The sequence below is a fragment of the Xyrauchen texanus genome, chromosome 47 (genome assembly GCF_025860055.1).
Source record: "Xyrauchen texanus isolate HMW12.3.18 chromosome 47, RBS_HiC_50CHRs, whole genome shotgun sequence".
Classification (NCBI taxonomy): Eukaryota; Metazoa; Chordata; class Actinopteri; order Cypriniformes; family Catostomidae; genus Xyrauchen; species Xyrauchen texanus.
The window spans coordinates 21719319-21739412 of record NC_068322.1 but is presented as its reverse complement, the minus strand read 5'-3'; the positions used below and the strand labels follow the sequence as shown (position 1 = coordinate 21739412).

At 36.7% G+C, this 20094-nt stretch overlaps 1 pseudogene; it reads left to right on the top strand.

The window, feature by feature from the left end:
- LOC127638875 (splicing factor 45-like) overlaps positions 1–19016 on the top strand; it is a 30834-nt pseudogene extending 11818 nt beyond the window's left edge.
- Positions 19017–20094: the final 1078 nt, after the last annotated feature.

The window sequence follows — 20094 nt, the reverse complement described above, 5'->3', positions numbered from 1 at the left end:
ACAGTTAAATCTGTCTCAATACCCTCATACTCAGTTTGGCACACAAAAAAGAGCCTTTCAAGAACCATTTTTTGTAAATAATTTACAGAAGATGAATTACATTTTGTTGTCCAAGTACCTGTTACTTTGTTCAATGACAATAAAGTTGAATCTAATGGAGGCACATGGAGTGAAGAAGGTTTTGTGTTTGTTACAGGGGGCTGTCTGTGTGAACTCTCACAATTAAGCTGGTGCTCTGAAAAGGTCTCAAAAAATAAAAAAAATCTGGATTTTGTAGTTAGTTCAACCAATGTTAAAATGATACATTTATTTTTCAATAGACATATTTTTTTATTTTTGTGTGAAAAGAGGGTGGGTGGTGGCAGTGGGGCTCATTGGGTGCTCAGCACCCCTAAAGCGCTGACCCTAGAATCGAACCTGACGTGATATGACATTCTAAATATGTGTTTGTTTGCTATGTTGTTTTGACATGAGTGTTGTTCAGCAGCTAGCATGACCTGTAATGTCTCTTGTATGCAATGCATGGCTTATTTGTATTGAATGCATAGCACAGCAGAAGAGAGAGTGGCTGTGAGGAAAAAGAAACGCAAAAGTAACATTAAAATTATCTTTTTAATTAATTAAGTTACTTGTTTAAGAAATAACGCAATATTCTAACAACGTTACCCAACACTGATAATACTTTCTACTCAATTCTGACAAAACAGAGTTACTAATTATGGGACCAAAAAACTCTAAAAATAAGCCACTACAATATAATTTGACTCTCGATGGATGTACTGTTACATCATCTTCAACAGCGAAGAACTTAGGTGTTATATTTGATACCAATCTGTCCTTTGAAAATCAAATTACAAATGTTTGTAGAACAGCATTCTTCCACCTAAGAAATATTGCTAAATTAAGGCACATGCTCTCTGCTGCTGATGCCGAAAAACTAATTCATGCGTTCATGACCTCAAGACTAGATTATTGTAATGCATTACTGGGAGGATGTCCAGCAAGATCAATAAATAAACTTCAATTGGTTCAAAATGCAGCAGCCAGAGTGCTGACGAGAACCAAGAAATATGATCATATTAGCCCCTGTTCGGGACTCAGACACACTCACTCAGTTTAAGTCTAGACTAAAGACTTATCTATTTAGCCAGACATACACCTAATTTATCCTCCAACCCACAATTAGGCTGCTTTAGTTTAGTCTGCCGAAACCAGAAACCTGAAACATTGATCATGATTTATATCTCTGCCTATACATCTCTGACTCCACTGGTACGTGTCGCTGAATGATGATGACTAAATGTAGCCGGTGCCAGCCAAACATCACTTCAGTCTATTATGACGGACTTCAGAGGATTAACTGATGCCAACTCCAACCATAAGACATTGGATACTTCATATGCCATTGTCTGAACCTTGGAGTTAGGATGGACCACACCGAACCTCACCGAAATGACCGGCCAGGTTGAACTGCGTTTCACATCCCTGATCTAAGCCTGCATCACCTCGGTCTATTGACTGACTACGATCTTGAAATGGAATGCATAGACTAACTATTGCCAACAAAAGCCTTCATCAGCCAATTAACAAGGACAATTGCATCTATGTGAACTTCTGCAATTAATCAAGATGGACTTCAAAGACTTTGGTCATTAATCTTACAGTTCAAACACAACCGATGTTTAAACACTGTCCCTTAACACTTAGTTAGTTTAATAATTTTAAACCATGATTTTACCTATACATAATTAATATTTACATTACATTCATAATGTTAGCCAGAGGGGAACTGGCCCCCACAGTGAGTCTGGTTTCTCCCAGTGTTATTTTTCTCCATTAATCTACATCTTATGGAGTTTTGTGTTCCTTGACACAGTCGCCTACAGCTTGCTCACTGGGGTTATTAATACAATTATTATTTAATAACTTATTTTTAAACACGATAAACAATTGTATTTTATCTAATTACACAATGATGATTCATCGACATTATAGACTTTAGTTTTATCGTCTGTTAATGCCTGATCTTCTGTAAAGCTGCTTTGAAATTATGTGTGTTGTGAAAGGCGCTATACAAATAAAATTGACTTGACTTGACTGTAACTAACCTTGCTGAGATTCACCATCACTGTTTCCTGTGATAAAATTATATCGTGCAATGTGACAAATAGTTGGCGTTAAAAAAGTCCCCAATAAGCGGATGAGATAATGGCTAAATTTAAAATAAAACAGTTCACTGGAAACTACCTTTCCACATTACACAATATCTTGTGCTTGGATATCTTTCTTGACATTTAATGACGTAAATACAGTTTAAATTTATATTCAAACAGTCTCTATGATATTTAATACATGCAACTTCAGTTTATTATGGTTATATGTTTTGAGAGGCAGAAATATTGGGTTTAACTATTGAAAAGCTTGCAGTTTTGTTGTATACTTGAACTCTTGCTTTAAAAGCATATACATTTGAAAGCAATCCAGCATGAGAAATCAGAATTTACATTTAGAAAATAAAATACATTATAATGGTATTGTAAAATAGATTTCAAACATTGTAGTTTCAGATGAGTCAAGAACGTATTAAACATGTCATTTAAAAAAAAATTGTATGTAAAACCTTAAAATCTTACCATTATTACAAGACAATATTTGCGTGGAACCAAAATAATTCTAACAGTGTGTGTTTTGGATGTTTTTGGTTTTGAGGAGATTATTGGCAAAAAAAAAAAACATCTGTCTGTAACTTTTATTCTGAATATAACAGTGGCTAAGTACTATACAATGTTCTGCATTGATGTAAACAAGCGAAAGCAAAAACTAAATTCATTGAACAATAAAACAATTGAATATGAGTCCTTAAAAGGAGTAGTTCACCCAAAAATAAAGATTCTCTCATCATTTACTCACAGTCTCTCAGATGTGTATGACTTTCTTTCTTCTGCAGAACACAAACAAAGACTTTTAGAAGAATATTTTAGCTCTGTAGATCCATACGATGCAAGTCAACAGGAAGGTATACGATGTCATGTACTTTGCTTTGTTGAAACTTCTGTTGTGAACTCTCCCGGCCATATTTTGCTAATACAATAAAGCATTGGAAAAGAACCAATATAGCATCATTCTAGAAAAATTCTTTCACACTGTCCAATGGCAACAGAAACACTAGATATTACATTTAATTCCCTACCAGCACAAGGAAAATTCTAATAAATGATAACATTAGATAATTGTTAAATCAACAGTGCTGTATCTAATCTATTTGATGTTATTAACATGTACATATATTTGTAAGACAGGAATGTTATCTGAAAAGTGTCAAAGGGTCTGAGAAAGTTCACGTGGTAATGGCAATACAAGACACATTGAAAGTGAGATGTGCTTTCATCCGATTGTTCATCCTACTACTATTAAGTGGTTCTGGTAATCATAATTGCATAATTTCTGATGTGGATTGAGATGTCCAGTTTTGGGTTAGGTCAGATTAATTGGGATTATGATATTCAAGATTACTAAACATTATGGTTTAATACACATATCAACCTTCTTCTGCAGGTCTGTATATTTAAAGTATATTCAGCTTTTTTAAATGACTCTGTTTTCTAATACAGTGAATGTAAATGTTTTATGGTGTCTGATTACTGTAATTACAAGATTGTGACCAGTAAAAGCCATTTACATCCTTTTAAGAATTTGTAATTATAAGTTTTGAATTGGAAGGGAAATCTACAAAAGCTTCAACTTGACAGTCATGATGTGATGTAAAAAACATATATGGCAGTAGTATCACATTTATAGATAGTTAAACATATTTCTGCTTCATATGACATATTATTCCACTGTTTTCAGGAGTTATTCTTTTTTACATTCTTTTTGTGACAAAATACCTCTGTCTCCTGGAAACAGTGGAATAAAATGACATATGAAGCAGAAATATGTCTAATATGAAATAATGAAAGTAGTGACAGAATATGACTGTAGCAAACAATTGCGAAACTGACCTATTTAGACTATTTAGACCAGAATTTTCCAAAGATTACCCTCATTTTAAAGAATGGCTGGTGGGAGGACAGAGGATTGATTGTTCATGCAACTAATTTTCCATGGAAATGGCTCTGTGGAATAGCAGTAGGAAACTATAATTAATGCAATGTTACACTGAAAAAACTGTAAATGATCATTTATTAAAATCAATATGAATTCAAGAAGACAGTTTTGAAGCATTCTGATCCTATAAATGAAATGAAGTATTGAGTAATTCAAAATAAAAAATAAACTTGATAACATGATATAATAATAACATAATATAGAAAACTATGTAAAACTTTTTTTTTTCAATAAATCGATTGTTCACAGCCTGAGATCCATGAATTATAAAAGTTATGAATTTAGCATACTTTAAATCAAAGCACAGGGATTAAATATAATTTTTCCTTTTAAATTACCTGTTATAGTACATCAGTACAACAGTATATATGACATCTTTATTGCTGAAAAAAAAACAGAGAATGGTTAGCATGCAGGCTACATCAAGCTAACGCAGCTGACAGTTATCGTGATAACTTGACAGGTTTTCATCAGGCATTCCAAATGGCTACTCACTGGAGGTCCGATTTTCAGGGGGGACTTGATTTCTCGTGAAACCGGAAATGAGCGCTCATGAGCAAAGATGGTAGCCTTGCTAGCTTCCTTGCTGAGCACAGTCATATAGATGAATGGGGATGCTAACGGATAGGTTTCTCCAGGTATTTTACGGCTCCATGGCTGTAACATGGAGCGTTTCAGCTGCAAATTCAGTGAATTGAGCAAGTATTTCACCCTGTGTATCATGTCATGTCCAGTAGAAGACTAGTCTTATAACCCCTCTGCCAAAACGCGTTTACTGATCTTTTTAATGCAGTGTGAATTAACACACGAATCAATCACGTTTCACTCAACTGACTGTTGACCTCATGTTACGCTAAAACACGCAATTTTCCTGGTTTGTATAGCTAATGATCATGCATGTTAGCGAGTCGATTGATAGGTGATGTCTGTATCAAAAAGGTAATTTGTCTCTTTTACCTGCAAGGTGGGACTTTCTATTTACATTTTTTCTCCAATTTGGAATGCCCAATTCCCAATGCGCTCTAAGTCCTCGTGGTGGCGTAGTGACTAGCCTCAATCTGGGTGGCAGAGAGGATGAATCTCAGTTGCCTCCGCGTCTGAGACTGTCAATCCATGCATCTTATCACGTGGCTAGTTGAGCACGTTACCATGGAGACGTAACGCTTGTGGAGGCTCACGCTATTCTCTGTGGCATCCACGCACACAATTAATCTCTGCTAATTAATCTCTGGTGTCACACTCCATATAAATACAAGCTGTGTCTCGTTTCGAAGGCTGCGCACCAGATAGGACGCATCCATTGAAGGTTGCAGTATACCGAGCGACCTCCATTAAACAAGCCTTGTTTAAATGAGATGGCCTTCGTAGGACAAACGTAAACAGAACTTATCATGGTTGCTATGACAGCATGTCACTTTGAGTGAGAAGGGAACAAAGTCCCTTTGGAAGGGAATGTATGACGTACATTTTAGGAGCATTAGAATTATATAGAGAGAAAAGAAAATAGATTTTACAGGTGTACTTTTAGTCTTTAATACTAAATTTTAACATATATTAATATAATTATACATATTATATACTCTGCACCAATCTACTGAGGTACCACAATTTGGGAATTAACATTACTTGCATTTAAACATCATATTTTCGAGCAAATTGGCATCATTTATTTTAGACAAATTATGTTAATTTCTGTTGAAGCAAAAATTGTGGGTTGTGAGTGCCCACGAAGGATTCGGATTGTCCTACTCATTTTTCCTCCGGAGGAGGACGCAGTCTTCGAAAAGAGACACAGCCACAATGCCCATCATGCACTACTTCACCCCAAAGTTTGCACACTTTTGCTCCTGATTTCTCACAATACAGGGAAAGTAGAGGTGTACAAAAGCAATGCATTACTTTATTTAAAAAGTAACTCTAATATTATGGTCTAAAATAAAAATAATACTGTTTTACTTTACTCGATACTCGAAAAAGTAGTCGGATTTTGTAACACGTTACTTGAAACCCATTACCCCCAACACTGGTTATTATACATGGCAAAGAGATAGAGGGCCTGTTTGCAGTTATCATGCAGGAGTTATCATGGACACTACAAAGGTGCTGCATTTACTCACGGACAAGTTCCAAAACATATTATATTACTGATCTAGATAGAGTCAGTGCGTAGATGTGCTCAATATAGATGCAAAACCAAGATCCAGCATTCCAGTTAAGCTTTGCTTATCATCAAGACCAGCACATTTAAATGCATCATGTCAAACCCTAACCACAAATGCTGTTAATTGAGCTTAACTTATATTGAACCCGAAATATTCTTTAATATAATAATGGAGGGGAAGAAAATGTCTGCAGCTCTGAGCCCTGAATGGAGTGGCCAAACCCTTGTACAAATAACCTTCTCTAGCCTTAAAGACCACCTTGACAGACCAAGTCCAAATTACAACGAAAAAGCCTGCAGGTCTCCAATCCTCTTGACCTGAGCTAATGCAAACATGAGAACAGTCTTCAGTGAAAGTATACATGAGTTTACTTCATCTAACAGCTCAAATGGGGATCCATAAGTACTTCAAACACCAGTGCCAAGTCCCAAAATGGGAAAATGGTGGGGGCCTCAGTCATCCAGCTCCCCTGAAGAATTTACTTAGTGACAACTCACTCAAAAGGTCATGTCATGCAGCTATGGCAGATACATAAACTGTGAGAGAGGAGAGTCTCAATTACATCGATAAGGCTCTAACCTGTAAAATGGTGTCCCTCACTGACTGAGACTGCCCCTTATTGTCTCTCGAGTCCCAGTCAAGGGCCAGGCATGGAGTCTCCACAGTTTGATCTCTTCAGCAAATTCTCAATGGAGAAGCATCCAGTAATTTGACCAGCTCCAGGAAAGGATGGTTGGGCCACTCTAGCGCAAACAACGTTATGGTTTCCCTGTCTCTGAACATTGAACAGCATTTGGTGTGTAGCAGCTGAACAGGAGGAAATGAACATTTTTATTTTTAAATTACATTTATTGACTCATTTGATAATACAATGTTTGAAATCTATCAATACCTAGCCTTAATTTAGAAAGTACATTTGCAAAGCTTTTACAATACCATTATAATGTATTATATTTTCTAAATGTAAATTCTGATTTCTCATGCTGGATTGCTTTCAAATGTATATGCTTTTAAAGCAAGAGTTCAAGTATACAACAAAACTGCAAGCTTTTCAATAGTTAAACCCAATATTTCTGCCTCTCAAAACATATAACCATAATAAACTGAAGTTGCATGTATTAAATATCATAGAGACTGTTTGAATATAAATTTAAACTGTATTTACGTCATTAAATGTCAAGAAAGATATCCAAGCACAAGATATTGTGTAATGTGGAAAGGTAGTTTCCAGTGAACTGTTTTATTTTAAATTTAGCCATTATCTCATCCGCTTATTGGGGACTTTTTTAACGCCAACTATTTGTCACACTGCACGATATAATTTTATCACAGGAAACAGTGATGGTGAATGGTGTTGGGTAAAGATACTTTTAAAAGTAACTCATTAGAATATTGCATTATTTCTTAAACAGTTAACTTAATTCATTAAAAAGGTTAAAAACCAAAGCGTTACGTTATTTTTGCGTTACTTTTTCCTCACAGCCACTCTCTCTTCTGCTGTGCTATGCATTCAATACAAATAAGCCATGCATTGCATACAAGAGACATTACAGGTCATGCTAGCTACTGAACAACACTCATGTCAAAAAAACATAGAAAACAAACACATATTTAGAAAGTCATATCACGTCATATTAAAGACTCAATAACAGGAATATGAATGATTTGTTTTTCCATCAACATGGCAACCAATATGAATAATGAATAATAACCGCTGTCTTACCTAAAGCAGCAAAGTCCAACTCTTGAACCTGCATCATATCTGTCATCATGTGCTGTGCCCATCGACAATGCCAGAGTCAATTTAAGATATTGTTCAAAAGTCAGGATAAAATCCAGTGGGGAATGGCAGTCTAACATGTTCATGGAATGTGTCTGATAATAAAATAATATTTTTCACTTAAGTCGTCTCAGTGCACGCTTGTTTTGAGTTGATCCACGGTGTGTACAGACGTCACTGGTTGATCACATTTCTCATTGATACAACTTGAATGGAATTGTTTTAAATGCAACCAAAATGTAATAAAAATGGTTTGTTTCATGAATCAAACTACTTGTAGATTATAAAACAAACACGTAGAATCTTTTTAGAAACTAAGACATTTTTTCTGCATACACAAATCGATGTAGAACGTTGCTCGAAGCCACTGATCCAGAGTCAGGATTTCACATTCTCCCAGGTACAGGGAGCTGTATACAGGGGGTCAGGAATTGGCTGATTAACAGGTCAATGTTAGCACCTGTAGATGCTGGAGCTACACGAATAATGAAATAGCAAGTTGTTTTTTGTTTTTCAAAAACATTAATACACGGATTGATACCACTTATTTTCTTTTCAAAACGCTTTTGCCATCGGATGGTGTAGCTCCAGCATCTACAGGTGCTAACATTGACCTATTAAAAAAAAATATAAAAAAAACTAATAATTTCTTGTTTTTTGTCATTCCCATTTAATGCTCAAATTATAAATCGGAAATTGGAAAAATAGCCATGGGACGTCCATGTATTTTCCATCCATTCTTATTTACTTTCTAAACCCAAAAATGAAAAAGGACAGAATACGTCACTATATGATGATCTGGGTGACACTAAAACAGAAGGATGGTCGAAATACTTCGAACCCCTTCAGTCTCAGCTGAAAGTGAAGAAAGCTTCTTTGACACAAGCAAAGGTGGGTGTCAGTGGGCATGTTATGCCTGATATAAGGTAATATTATTAAGTTATGGCCAGAAAAGCCTTACAGAAAACATTTACTCACCTTCATGCCATCCCAGATGTGTATGACTTTCTTTCTTCTGCTGAACACAAATTAAGGTTTTTAGAATAATATATCAGCTCTGGAGGTCCATACAATGCAAGTGAATGGTGATCAAACCTTTGAAGCGCCAAAAAAAGCACATCAAGGCAGCATAAAAGTAATACCTATGACTCCAGTTGATTTTAATCCATGTCTTCAGAAGAGATCCAGACAGTTTTAGGTGAGAACAGACTAAAATGTAACTCCTTTTCCTCTTGCCATTGCAGTATCAATGCATGGTCTTGACTTCAAGCTTGAATGCTCTTCCTAGTGCTTGAGCGTTAGATGGTGTTAAGAAGTGTAATCAATCTTGAAATCATGCTGGCTAAGCAGACCACTGTCTAGATTTCGAGTGAAAATTTTGGTCTGTTCTCACCCAAAACCATTTGGATCACTTCAGAAGACATGGATTTCACCAATGGTGTCATATGAGTTACTTTTATGTTGTAAGATATTATTCTAAAAATCTTCATTCGTGTTCTGCAGAAAAAAGAAAGTCATACACATCTGGGATGGGATGAGGGTGAGTAAATGATGAGCATTTGTATTTAGGTGTGAACTATCCCTTTAAAATTAATGGAAATGTCTGTTAAAAATTTTAATATTTGAAGTCAAGCTCAGCTCTAAAATACTTTATATGCAGTTACTATAAATTGATTTAAAAATCCTTTTTTTTTTTTGGTAATTACAAATTAGGCTGCTTTCAAATTCATGGGCATTTATTAGATAAAATTAGTGGAAACCCTGAAGTGTGGAAGAGAAATGAACTTGACATCAGCTTGAACTGAAAAATCCTTTTGCAGACTCAAAGGATGCGGCAGTCTACTGTTCTAGCTCCAGATGTTGATCTGAAGAGAGGAAGTTCTGTAGATGACAGACAGATCACTGATACACCTCCACACATTGCCGCAGGAATGAAGGTAAACAATGCCATCTAGGGTCCCTATGTCAATGGAATAATATAGAAGCATATTTATGACAAATGGTGCAGGCCATTGTGTCACTCAGCATCATATTTGCGATGTGCTGTTCTCTCTGCATCGCCATCTGTCTCTTCCATCCAGCAATGCAGTTAAATGTTGCACTAAAATGAATGAGGATCCCACAATAATGTGGTTAACTGCTGGCTGCTAAAAACGGCTGTCATTATATTTAATAAATGTGCTACTTTTGCAGTGTGTGCTTGTATTTTAGGTGACTTGTGTCTTTTCGTCTGAAGACATGCTGATTGTCTGACGAGTATGACCACATGTTTCCCAACGGCAATGAGAAAGTGGTGAAGAGACACAGAGGAAGAACGAGAAAGAGATCGAAAAGAGAGAGAGGTATGAGCCAGTGATAACGTCTTAAGATCTGTTTTTTGATGACAGTGTGCACCGGAAAACGTTCATTCCGATCTGGGCCACTTTTTACTATTTGGAAATATAGAATAAGTGTGTCTTTTTTTTTGCAATGTGACTTCGGTGTGGGTCAGGTTTGTTTTTGTGGGGTTCGATTTTTTTTATTTTTTTTTTTAATCCTTAAACCAAGAGCTACATTTCTTACTCTAACTCGTCCTAGAGATTTCAAGCTACCTCCACCAAATTTGGTACAGACCTTTGTGCTGTTCTGACTTGGGTTGCTCTGGCTGCGTCCCTAATGACACACTATGCACTTACAAAATATACTACGCACTCAACCATTTCAGTATGAACAGTGTAGTATCGTCCCAAATGGAACACTTAACGTTTTTTTATTACACGGACGCGTTTGATATTAGACGGAAGTGACGTTTCAAAACAAAGCGTTGCGTTGCCGTTAGCTTTAGCGCGCTAACCACACTCAGTTCAGCACGTATATCTCAATAATATACATATTCGCACAGCACGGTATGATGGTAAAGCGTTTAACTCAGTTTTGTAAGGTGCTGTCTTTACAGCAGTTTCGCTAGTTCCCGTAGTCTTTACAATTGTTTTGCCAAACCAGTCTCGCTGCCGGTAACTCCGCCCCTTCCGCTATGTACGCAAGCCACGAGCACTGAGTGCATGAAGAGGCCAACATTCCACACTCCGTTTTGACAAGTGTGAAAACGCGCGTTATCCGGTTACTCATAGTAGCCTACACTTTGTTGCATTTTGTAAACATACAAACAGAAATGGCATTGAATAGTGCAGATCTATCCATCCATCCATCAAACTTAACCTAACTAGATTAAATCTAATCTTTAGGACTGTAATTTTGCAAGTGTTCAAATCTGATCAATTTATTCAGACATTGTTGTCCACGTCCAGTATGGGATAATTACGTACATGCGTTGCCATAGAAATGAAACACAACCATAGACACTAAACAGACCTAAAAAACCTAAATGAATTCCAAAATCAAGACAAGATAATGTTTTTTCTTTGCTGTTCAGACTACCATGAATTACATTTATTTGTGTTTGATATAACAAAAACACTGATTTGCACTGCAAATGAAGCTAATAAGATGTGTAAAGGAGTCAAAACAGCACTAGGAATTCCTCCGTGGTACACACAAATGAAGATATGCTGCAAGGACGGCGGTTCCGATGCCTGTACCGAACTGTAATGGGCAACATCGCTCCTATGATGAGAAGAAGCAGGTATGGTTGAGGTCAGTATTAGGCAAATAACTTCCTGTTTTGGTCAGTTTAGACGTCTTTTGTCCATGTTGCATTCATATATCAATCGAACCGCACCAGAGTTCGATTGGAAGCGGACTGAGACCCACTATTCAGGCGGCCTCGGTCCGCTTGTTTGGTGCATACCAAGGTTCGTGTGACAGCGTTCACACTTGTTCAAATGAACCGCACTAACAGAGCAATCACAACAGAGTTCGTTTTAATCAAACCAAACCTGCCAAGTGTGAACACACCCTTATAGTGAAAAAGGAGTTACATTTTGCTCTGTTCTCACTGAAATGACTGGATCGATTCAGAAGATTAAACCATGAGTCATTTAGGTTAATTTTATGCTGCCTTGATGTGCTTTTTGGAACTTAAAAGGTCTGATCACCATTCACTTGCATTGTATGGACCTACAGAGCTGAAATATTCTTCTAAAAATCTTAATTTGTGTTCTGTAGAAGAAAGAAAGCCATACACATTTTTCACTACTAATCTTCACAGATCAGTATTTTTTGTTTTGCTGTGTGTGTGTGTGTGTGTGCGTGCACACTTTATATGCATGTAAAAATATACAGTCTTCCTTCACTGGAAATAAATCTATAATTACATTGCCATTATCTTCAGTGTATTTATTACCTTGTTTATGTGCACTCAGATATGGGTGGAGCTGCCATTGCCACTCCGACATCACTAGTGGAGCGAGACTGTGAGTAAAATACTGTGTGCTATTAAGACACTTCCAGTGCTCTTAAGTCAGAAATCATTTTGTGAAGATGTGTTGGTTGGGTCTTTCTTACTGAAAGTGAGTCTTGATAGTGGTGTGTTCAAGTGGTGGTAGCCAGAATGTGTTAGCAATTTGTGTCCACTAGGTTGCAGTATTACTCCACTGTGTTGTCCAATCAGGTTGTGGAATTTGTGGGTTAATTAAATACGAAGGAATATAACATTGTGTGTGTTTGCCATGGCAGCATCATACTCTTATGATGAAGATAGTCAGCAGAGGTCGAAAGCAGCAATCTCTTCTCTTATGTTTGAGGACTCTGACAGACCACAATCTCCTCCGGGACACACTAATTCATTCCTGGCCAACATGGGGTGAGATTGCCCTTCCAAACTTCACCCCTACACTCCAGAACAAAGTCATTATCTTTTATAGACATAATATTATTGTTGGCTACTGTTTGGGAGATATGTCAGTTTAAAACACTTTTGCATAAAATGCATCTTTAACCTAAGATTTTTGATTTCCAAATACTTTTTTCAAGAATTTTGATTGTACCTCAGAATTTAGGTTAAGCTAAAGAATTTTAGCCAATACATTTACATTTAAATAAACAGGGTCCCCACGGTTATGGAGAAAATGGAAACATCAGGGCACTTTTGGTGCGCACCCGGGTTCGAATGACATCAAAGTTCGATTCGTTTGGATAATGTGAACGCTGTTTTACAAACTTGGTGCACAGCCGAGTCCTCTTGAAAATTTGGTCTGGGGTACAGTTCATGTGAACTCCAGTACAGTTCTCTGCTGTTACGAATGCAATCGTACCAAATCACGGAAGTGAACGGCTGGTGATGACATATCATTTTCATCTTTTCAGGCTCCTGCTCACAATTATTCTAGTTTAATGCATTTCTCACTCCTGCTTGTGTCCAAATAAATCACCTTCAGAAAGCAGCTCACATTCTTCACATCTCTTGCAACGCATCCGCAGGCTCACGGCAAACAAACGCTAATCATTTCATCATTGCACATTCAATGTATCCACGGGAGACAAACACAAGTGTCGATTGAGCATGTAAAGTTTTGAAGGTAAAACCAAAGAGATACTTTAATAACTGAGCGAAGCTGATGTATTCTTAAGTTGTTGCCTAGTTACCGTGGTAAACAGCTGTCACTTGTACTCGTGGTGATGATGCAATCGGACTGCAGTTCAGACCCATAATGTATAATATGATGTGAACAGAGACCTGCAAGGGGAGGAAACAAACTCGTGTTCGGCCCAAGCAATTGAACCAAGTGTGAAAGCACCCTTAGAGACAACGATGTGCCACTAATCCCCACCCATTTTAGGATTCATGCAATGTTTTCGTATGGATTAAATTTAAAATTAAATGTTTTCAGTTGAACTTTTATCAAACAATAGTGTGTTTTTTGTTGTTGTTTTTTTTTACAAATGTGAGATTGTGATTTCAGTGCCATGAAAGGCTAAATGTTTGGCATGGAAATGAGCTTTCAAGTCATGGAAAAGTCATGGAAATTCTTTGGTTGACAAGAGTGGGGAAACCTGAAAAAATGATGTATATTTAAACAAAGACTTTAGAATTCCAAATAATTTAGATTTAAACTATTTAAATTTCCAAAGAGTTTAATTTAAACAGATGTTTTTGAATGCCAGAAAATGTAAAGTTGCAAAGAAATAGATTTAAGCAAAGAGTTTCAAATAACAAAAACTTTAGAATTAAAATTAATTTGGAATAAAGTGTTTACATTTCCTTACAATATCAAAGAATTTAGAATTCCAAAAAATTATTTAAACAAATTAAATTGCCAAAAATTTGATACAAAAAATATACAAAATAACAATAATTGAATGCCAGAAAATATTGAATCCCAAATATGTTTAGATTTAAACAAAACATTTAAAATTTGGAAGAATTTAGATTTCCAACAGATTTAGATAAAAATATCTAATATTAGTAAAAATGTAATATAATGTAAAAATATTCCAAATACTTAAAAAAAATTACAAATTATTTAGATAATTGAATTCAGATTACCAACAAATTTAAACAAATTATTTAGATTCAAATATTGAACATGGGACCTCAAATACTTTAGAATTACAAATTATTTAAACAATTAAAATTTAATAATTTACAGTGGCAATAATTTAGAATGGCAAAGACTTAATTTCAACAGAATTTACAACACAAGCATTTTTTTTTTTTTTTTTACTTTTTAGTTTACAATAGTTGTGTTTGTTAACATTACCTTGTTAAGGGGGCCTGGGTAGCTCAGCGAGTATTGACGCTGACTACCACACCTGGAGTCATGAGTTCAAATCCAGGGTGTGCTGAGTGACTCCAGTCAGATCTCCTAAGCAACCAAATTGGCCTGGTTGGAGTCACATGGGTTAACCTCCTCTTGAGTTGCGCGTGGATGCCGCGGAGAATAACGTGAAGCCTCGACACGTGCTATGTCTACGTGGTAACACGCTCTACTAGCCACATGATACAATTTGCGGATTGACGGTCTCAGACGTGGAGGCAACTAAGATTCGTCCTCCGCCACCCGGATTGAGGCGAGCCACTATGCCACCACGAAGACTTGGACATTGGGAATTGGGCATTCCAAATTGGGAGAAAAAGGAAGGGAAAAAACATTACCTAGTTAACTACATTATTTAGCATAAACTCACAATGTACAATGCTTTTTTAACATTTATTACTTTTGGTTAATGTCAACATAGATTGTATTTTGTTAACATTAGTAAATACATTATGAAGTGACATGAATTAACAATAAATTAGAGTTTTTTTTAAATACATTTATATTAACCAATATTGAGAGATGCAGTAAAACATTATTGTTCATTGTTAGTTCATGATACATAACATGTTTACCAATGTTAGCTAATAGAACCTATTGTAAGTGTTACCAATTGAACATTCTAAAGAGTGTAGATTTAAACAAAGAATTTAGATTTCCAAATAATTTACATTTAAATAGAGGATTTAGATTTGACTAAATAATTGATTTAATGAAGGGATTTAGCTTTAAATGATAATAACCAAATAATTTAGATCTAGAATTTAAACTAGAATTTTGAATATATTAATCAAGTTTAACCAGCACTGCACTAGGATACAGTGACACTCTTTATGAGAGTTGATGCATGAGTTTACCAGTGAAATGTTTTATATAACATTATCCCGGCAATCAGATGCAATGCTTGTGTCTGGGTTACAGTGGTACGGTGGCTCATAAAATCATGCAGAAATATGGATTCCGGTAGGGCAATGTCTGGGGAAACAGAAGCAGGGCTTGAGCACAGCACTCTCAGTGGAGAAAACCAGCAAGTGTGGGGGCAAGATTATTATTGGCGACTCAGCAGAAAAGAGTGTGAGCACATACTTACACAAATATCACGTGCAAGCCCATACTTCATACGCCCAAGTAAATATTCTTGGTTTCTTTTTCATGTTCTTTTGAGTATCATGTATGTTTTCAACTTCATTTGCGCAGTCATGTGTCCACAGTGTGCGAGTTTGTTCATTTGTGTGTGTGTTTCTGCATCAGGATCCAATCAGAATGTGGCAGATTGCATCTGTTTGGATGTGCCGTGATCACTCACATGTACACATTGGTGTTCTTAATAGCCATTCGGAATAAAATAAAGCCCACACATCTGTACATGTCAACAGTCCCATTACATGGGGTAGTGGGTCAGAGATTCAATTCTCAATTCAACATGTTCAACAACTACATTAGAGTTGGCCGAAGAAGCTGAGACTAAAGACGATTGTGAGAAATATGGCAAAGTGGTCAAGTGTGTGAGATCTTTGAGGTGAGGGGCGTGTCTAGCATGTGGGTGAAAGTTTTCATGCTTGCATATGTAATTGTAGCACTTGTAGTGAACATCACTTGATGAATGAACGTGTATTTGGCTTTTGTTCTCAGAACAAAACATCTGACAATGAGGCCGTTCACATTTTCTTGGAGTTTGAGTGGGTCGAATCGGCTATAAAAGGTGAGTAGTTTAAGGTTTGCAGGTGGTTTTTATTTAAGGTGCCCCAGATATCACTTTGAAAAGCATGTAAGTGTGTGAGGGTCATCCCTGAGTTGTTACATCACTTCCTCAAGGGAACCAGCAGACCAAACCAGTTTAATTCACCGACTCAGTTATTGACTGACAACATCAATTGGATATTCAGGGGCGGAGCCAGGAGTTTTTCACAAGGGGGGTGGGGGGTGGGGTTGTTGTTGGTGTAGAAAGACTTACTATGTTGTGCCTAAGACATAAAATGACCAAAATGCCAATTACGATTGGGGTGGCCAGGCTTCCATCCATGGTGGGCATGGCCACCCCCTAGCTCAGCCCTTGTGGTTATTAAACCTTCAAAAACCTTTTATCCTCATCAACCACAAGGTAGCTTGAGGGAATATTCTTGTGAAATTTACATATTAGTAATGATTTCAAAATCAATAGGGTTCCTGAAATCGAACCAAAGTGTACATGCCTGTTGAGAAAATGGATTAGCATCATCATGTTTCAAGTACAGTTCGTACAGAGGACTGCACCATCTGGAAAGACAATTAGTATTTACAGAAAAGATGGCTCCAAAAAGAATTTGGACACCACTTAATGTATGAATATCAATGCTAGTTACTGTGCTAGGCAACTTATGTGAACTTGAGTAGTCAGCCTTCATACTGTAGATCCACTCAAAATCACCTTGGATCCGGCTGGGTGAAAGTGTGCAATACGTTTGGTGCCATTATAAGTTAGGAATCTGGAAACACTCCTTTTTTCTTTCTTTTTTCCCAATTTGGAATGCCCAATTCCCACTACTTAGTATATCCTCATGGTTGCATGGTTACTCGCCTCAATCTGGTTGGTGGAGGACAAGTCTCAGTTGCATCCGCTGCTAAGACGCCAATCCGTGCATCTTATCACGTGCCTCATTGTGCATGACACCGCAGAGACTCACAGCACGGAAGGCTCATGCTATTCTCCACAGTCCATGCACAATTTACCACACGCCCCACCGAGAGCGAGAACCACTAATCACGACTGCAAGGATGTTAGCCCATGTGACTCTACCCTTCCTACCCTCCCTCATCACTCAGCTCGCCCTGGATTCGAACTCATGACTCCAGAGGTGGTAGTCAGAGTCAATACTCGCTGAGCTTTCTAGGCCCATCTGAAAACACTTTCTAAATCTGGTGTCAACTGATTGGACAGTATTGTTACAACACCTGTTTCAGATTACATTGGTTGAAGTAAAGATTGAAGAATGATTGATCAGTATTTGTGTAAATATACAATTTATATTGTCCTATGATATGAATGACATGCACTGTTATTATTAATTGGTTGGAATCTGATCATATGTATCTAAGTGTATGTTGGCTTTTTTGTCCCTTCAGCTGTGGTGGATTTGAAAGGGTGGTACTTTGGAGGTCGGGTGGTGAAGGCCTGCTTTTATAACTTGGATAAGTTCCGTGTTTTAGATCTGGGAGATCAGGTCTGAGTAAGGAATCCAAACCTGCACAACCTGGGGAAAAAAAGCACCTGGAGGAAATAATTCATATGTCTGTATATAGCCCGAGTCATTTTATACGGCCTTGTAAAACATGAGCTTGTATGCCCTGTCCCACAGTATGTTTTGTAATGAGGATTTCATTTGTCCTCTTAAATATAAGTCTAAATATTAGTATATTTGTGCATTGATTTTAGTCACATCTTCTAAAAATAACTCCTTTTTATCCTTATAAAAACTATATACTGTGGCGAAAGAACCCGAAAGTAAACAGTGTTACTGGGAGAATGGCCATCAGTGTTGCCTATACATTAAAGGTATAAAATTGTATGTTGAATGACCTTCACCTATCCCTGAGGAGTATAAACACAGACTCTGTAGTGCTTTCAAATCATTGCTCAGTTTGGACTGACATGTTGACTCCTGATGCTCTTTTGACTTGGGCCAACGGCATAGCAACTCTCTGCCAACCACCCACAACATTCTAGCATAGTGGCAAGAAGCTTTGACGTACAAAAGTAACACACATCACCTTTAAGATGACAGCTGTTGGTTGTATTTTGTTGCAGCTTACACACTCATAACACAGACACACACTTGTCACCATGTATACAAACTATGAAATATGGTTATTTGAGAAGATTTATACAGTATGTTTAACATGCCCTCTATCCATGTGTTCTTGGTTTGAAGCATTTTCTTTAGTAGTTACTTAACAAGCTTGATGAAAATAATAATTTGAATGGGGTGATGGTGATGATGATGATAATGAATGAGTTCTGGTTCACGATTTATATAATCAGACGCATCATGTCCCTGTGCGACTCTAGAAATAGGAAACCTACATTCTTCTGTAGTGACATAATGACGATTCCCGTGAGAACTCGCTCTCTGATCCACACACTATTGATAGACTTAAAGAATGACAGCTTTTCTTAATTCGTGTCTTGACCCAAACCAAAATGAGGTGTGTTACTCAATCAAGAGTTTTTCAAAAGCACCTGAATAGGACAGATTGTATGTCTGTTAATGCATAACTCCAAACAATGTTTTTAAATGTGGGTAGTTCATGCATAATATATGCATGAGTTTTTTTTTTTATATAAATACAGACCTGTATATTTCAGGTTAAACTATACATGAATGTTTAATGGGAATTGTGTACATTTTTCACCATTTGAATTACCTGTTTTTCTTATAGTGACCAAGTTTGATTAGTCATTTTAAATACTGCAAATTTTTTAAAATACAAATACTCACATACATTTTTCTTTCAATATGAGGTCATAAAAGCTGCATGCATAATAATTATAAAAATTATTTCGATAATGCTGTTTAAAATAGTTTAATTTGGTGTTTAGCATGTCACACAACAGGACATGTACATTTTCCAAAAGTATAAATAATTATTGTACGTGTTATCATGTTGAGACAGTATGTGTGTGTTTTAGTGTCTTTGATTTCACAGAATGTGTGTAGGCATGTGTTAGACTGGGTCAGTGATGGTGCATGTTCTGGTTTGATAAGAAGGAGGTTTTTACGCAAGATAAAAGTGCTGCGGGAATAAAAGAGAGAATAAACTGAACTCCATGAGGATTCACGTAGAACAGATCCTCATGAAATCTCTCTTACAGTAAACAGACTGTTTGAAACATGGCAGAACAGGGTTGAGTTGATCAGGTCATAAAGTTCAGCGCTTCACATGGCTTATTGAACAGTTACTAAGTGAAAAACATGCAGTGAATGTGCAAAAATGGTGTTATGATGATTTGGGGGGTTAGTACATTTTTATACATTTCTGTCAATACAGACAACATTGATATGGATTACATTTGATTGAATGTCTCCTATTAAACAATGGGATTTTGGTTTAAATTTCTATTGTATATCTGGTTTCAGTATGGGTTAGGGATGTGAACAAACCCCCAACCCAAATTTGGGCCAATTTGGTTGCTTAGAGACCTGGCAACTCCAGTGGTGGTATCTACTTCTCAGTATTAAGAATTCTTCGTTTTTGCTTTTGTCTAAGGTAGAAGATATTCTAAGCTTTCTTTAAAGGTATAATGTGTGGTTATGTGTGTTTGGATCATATTTAAAAGTGCCAAGAAATGTAAAATTTCCAAAAGTGTCCTACT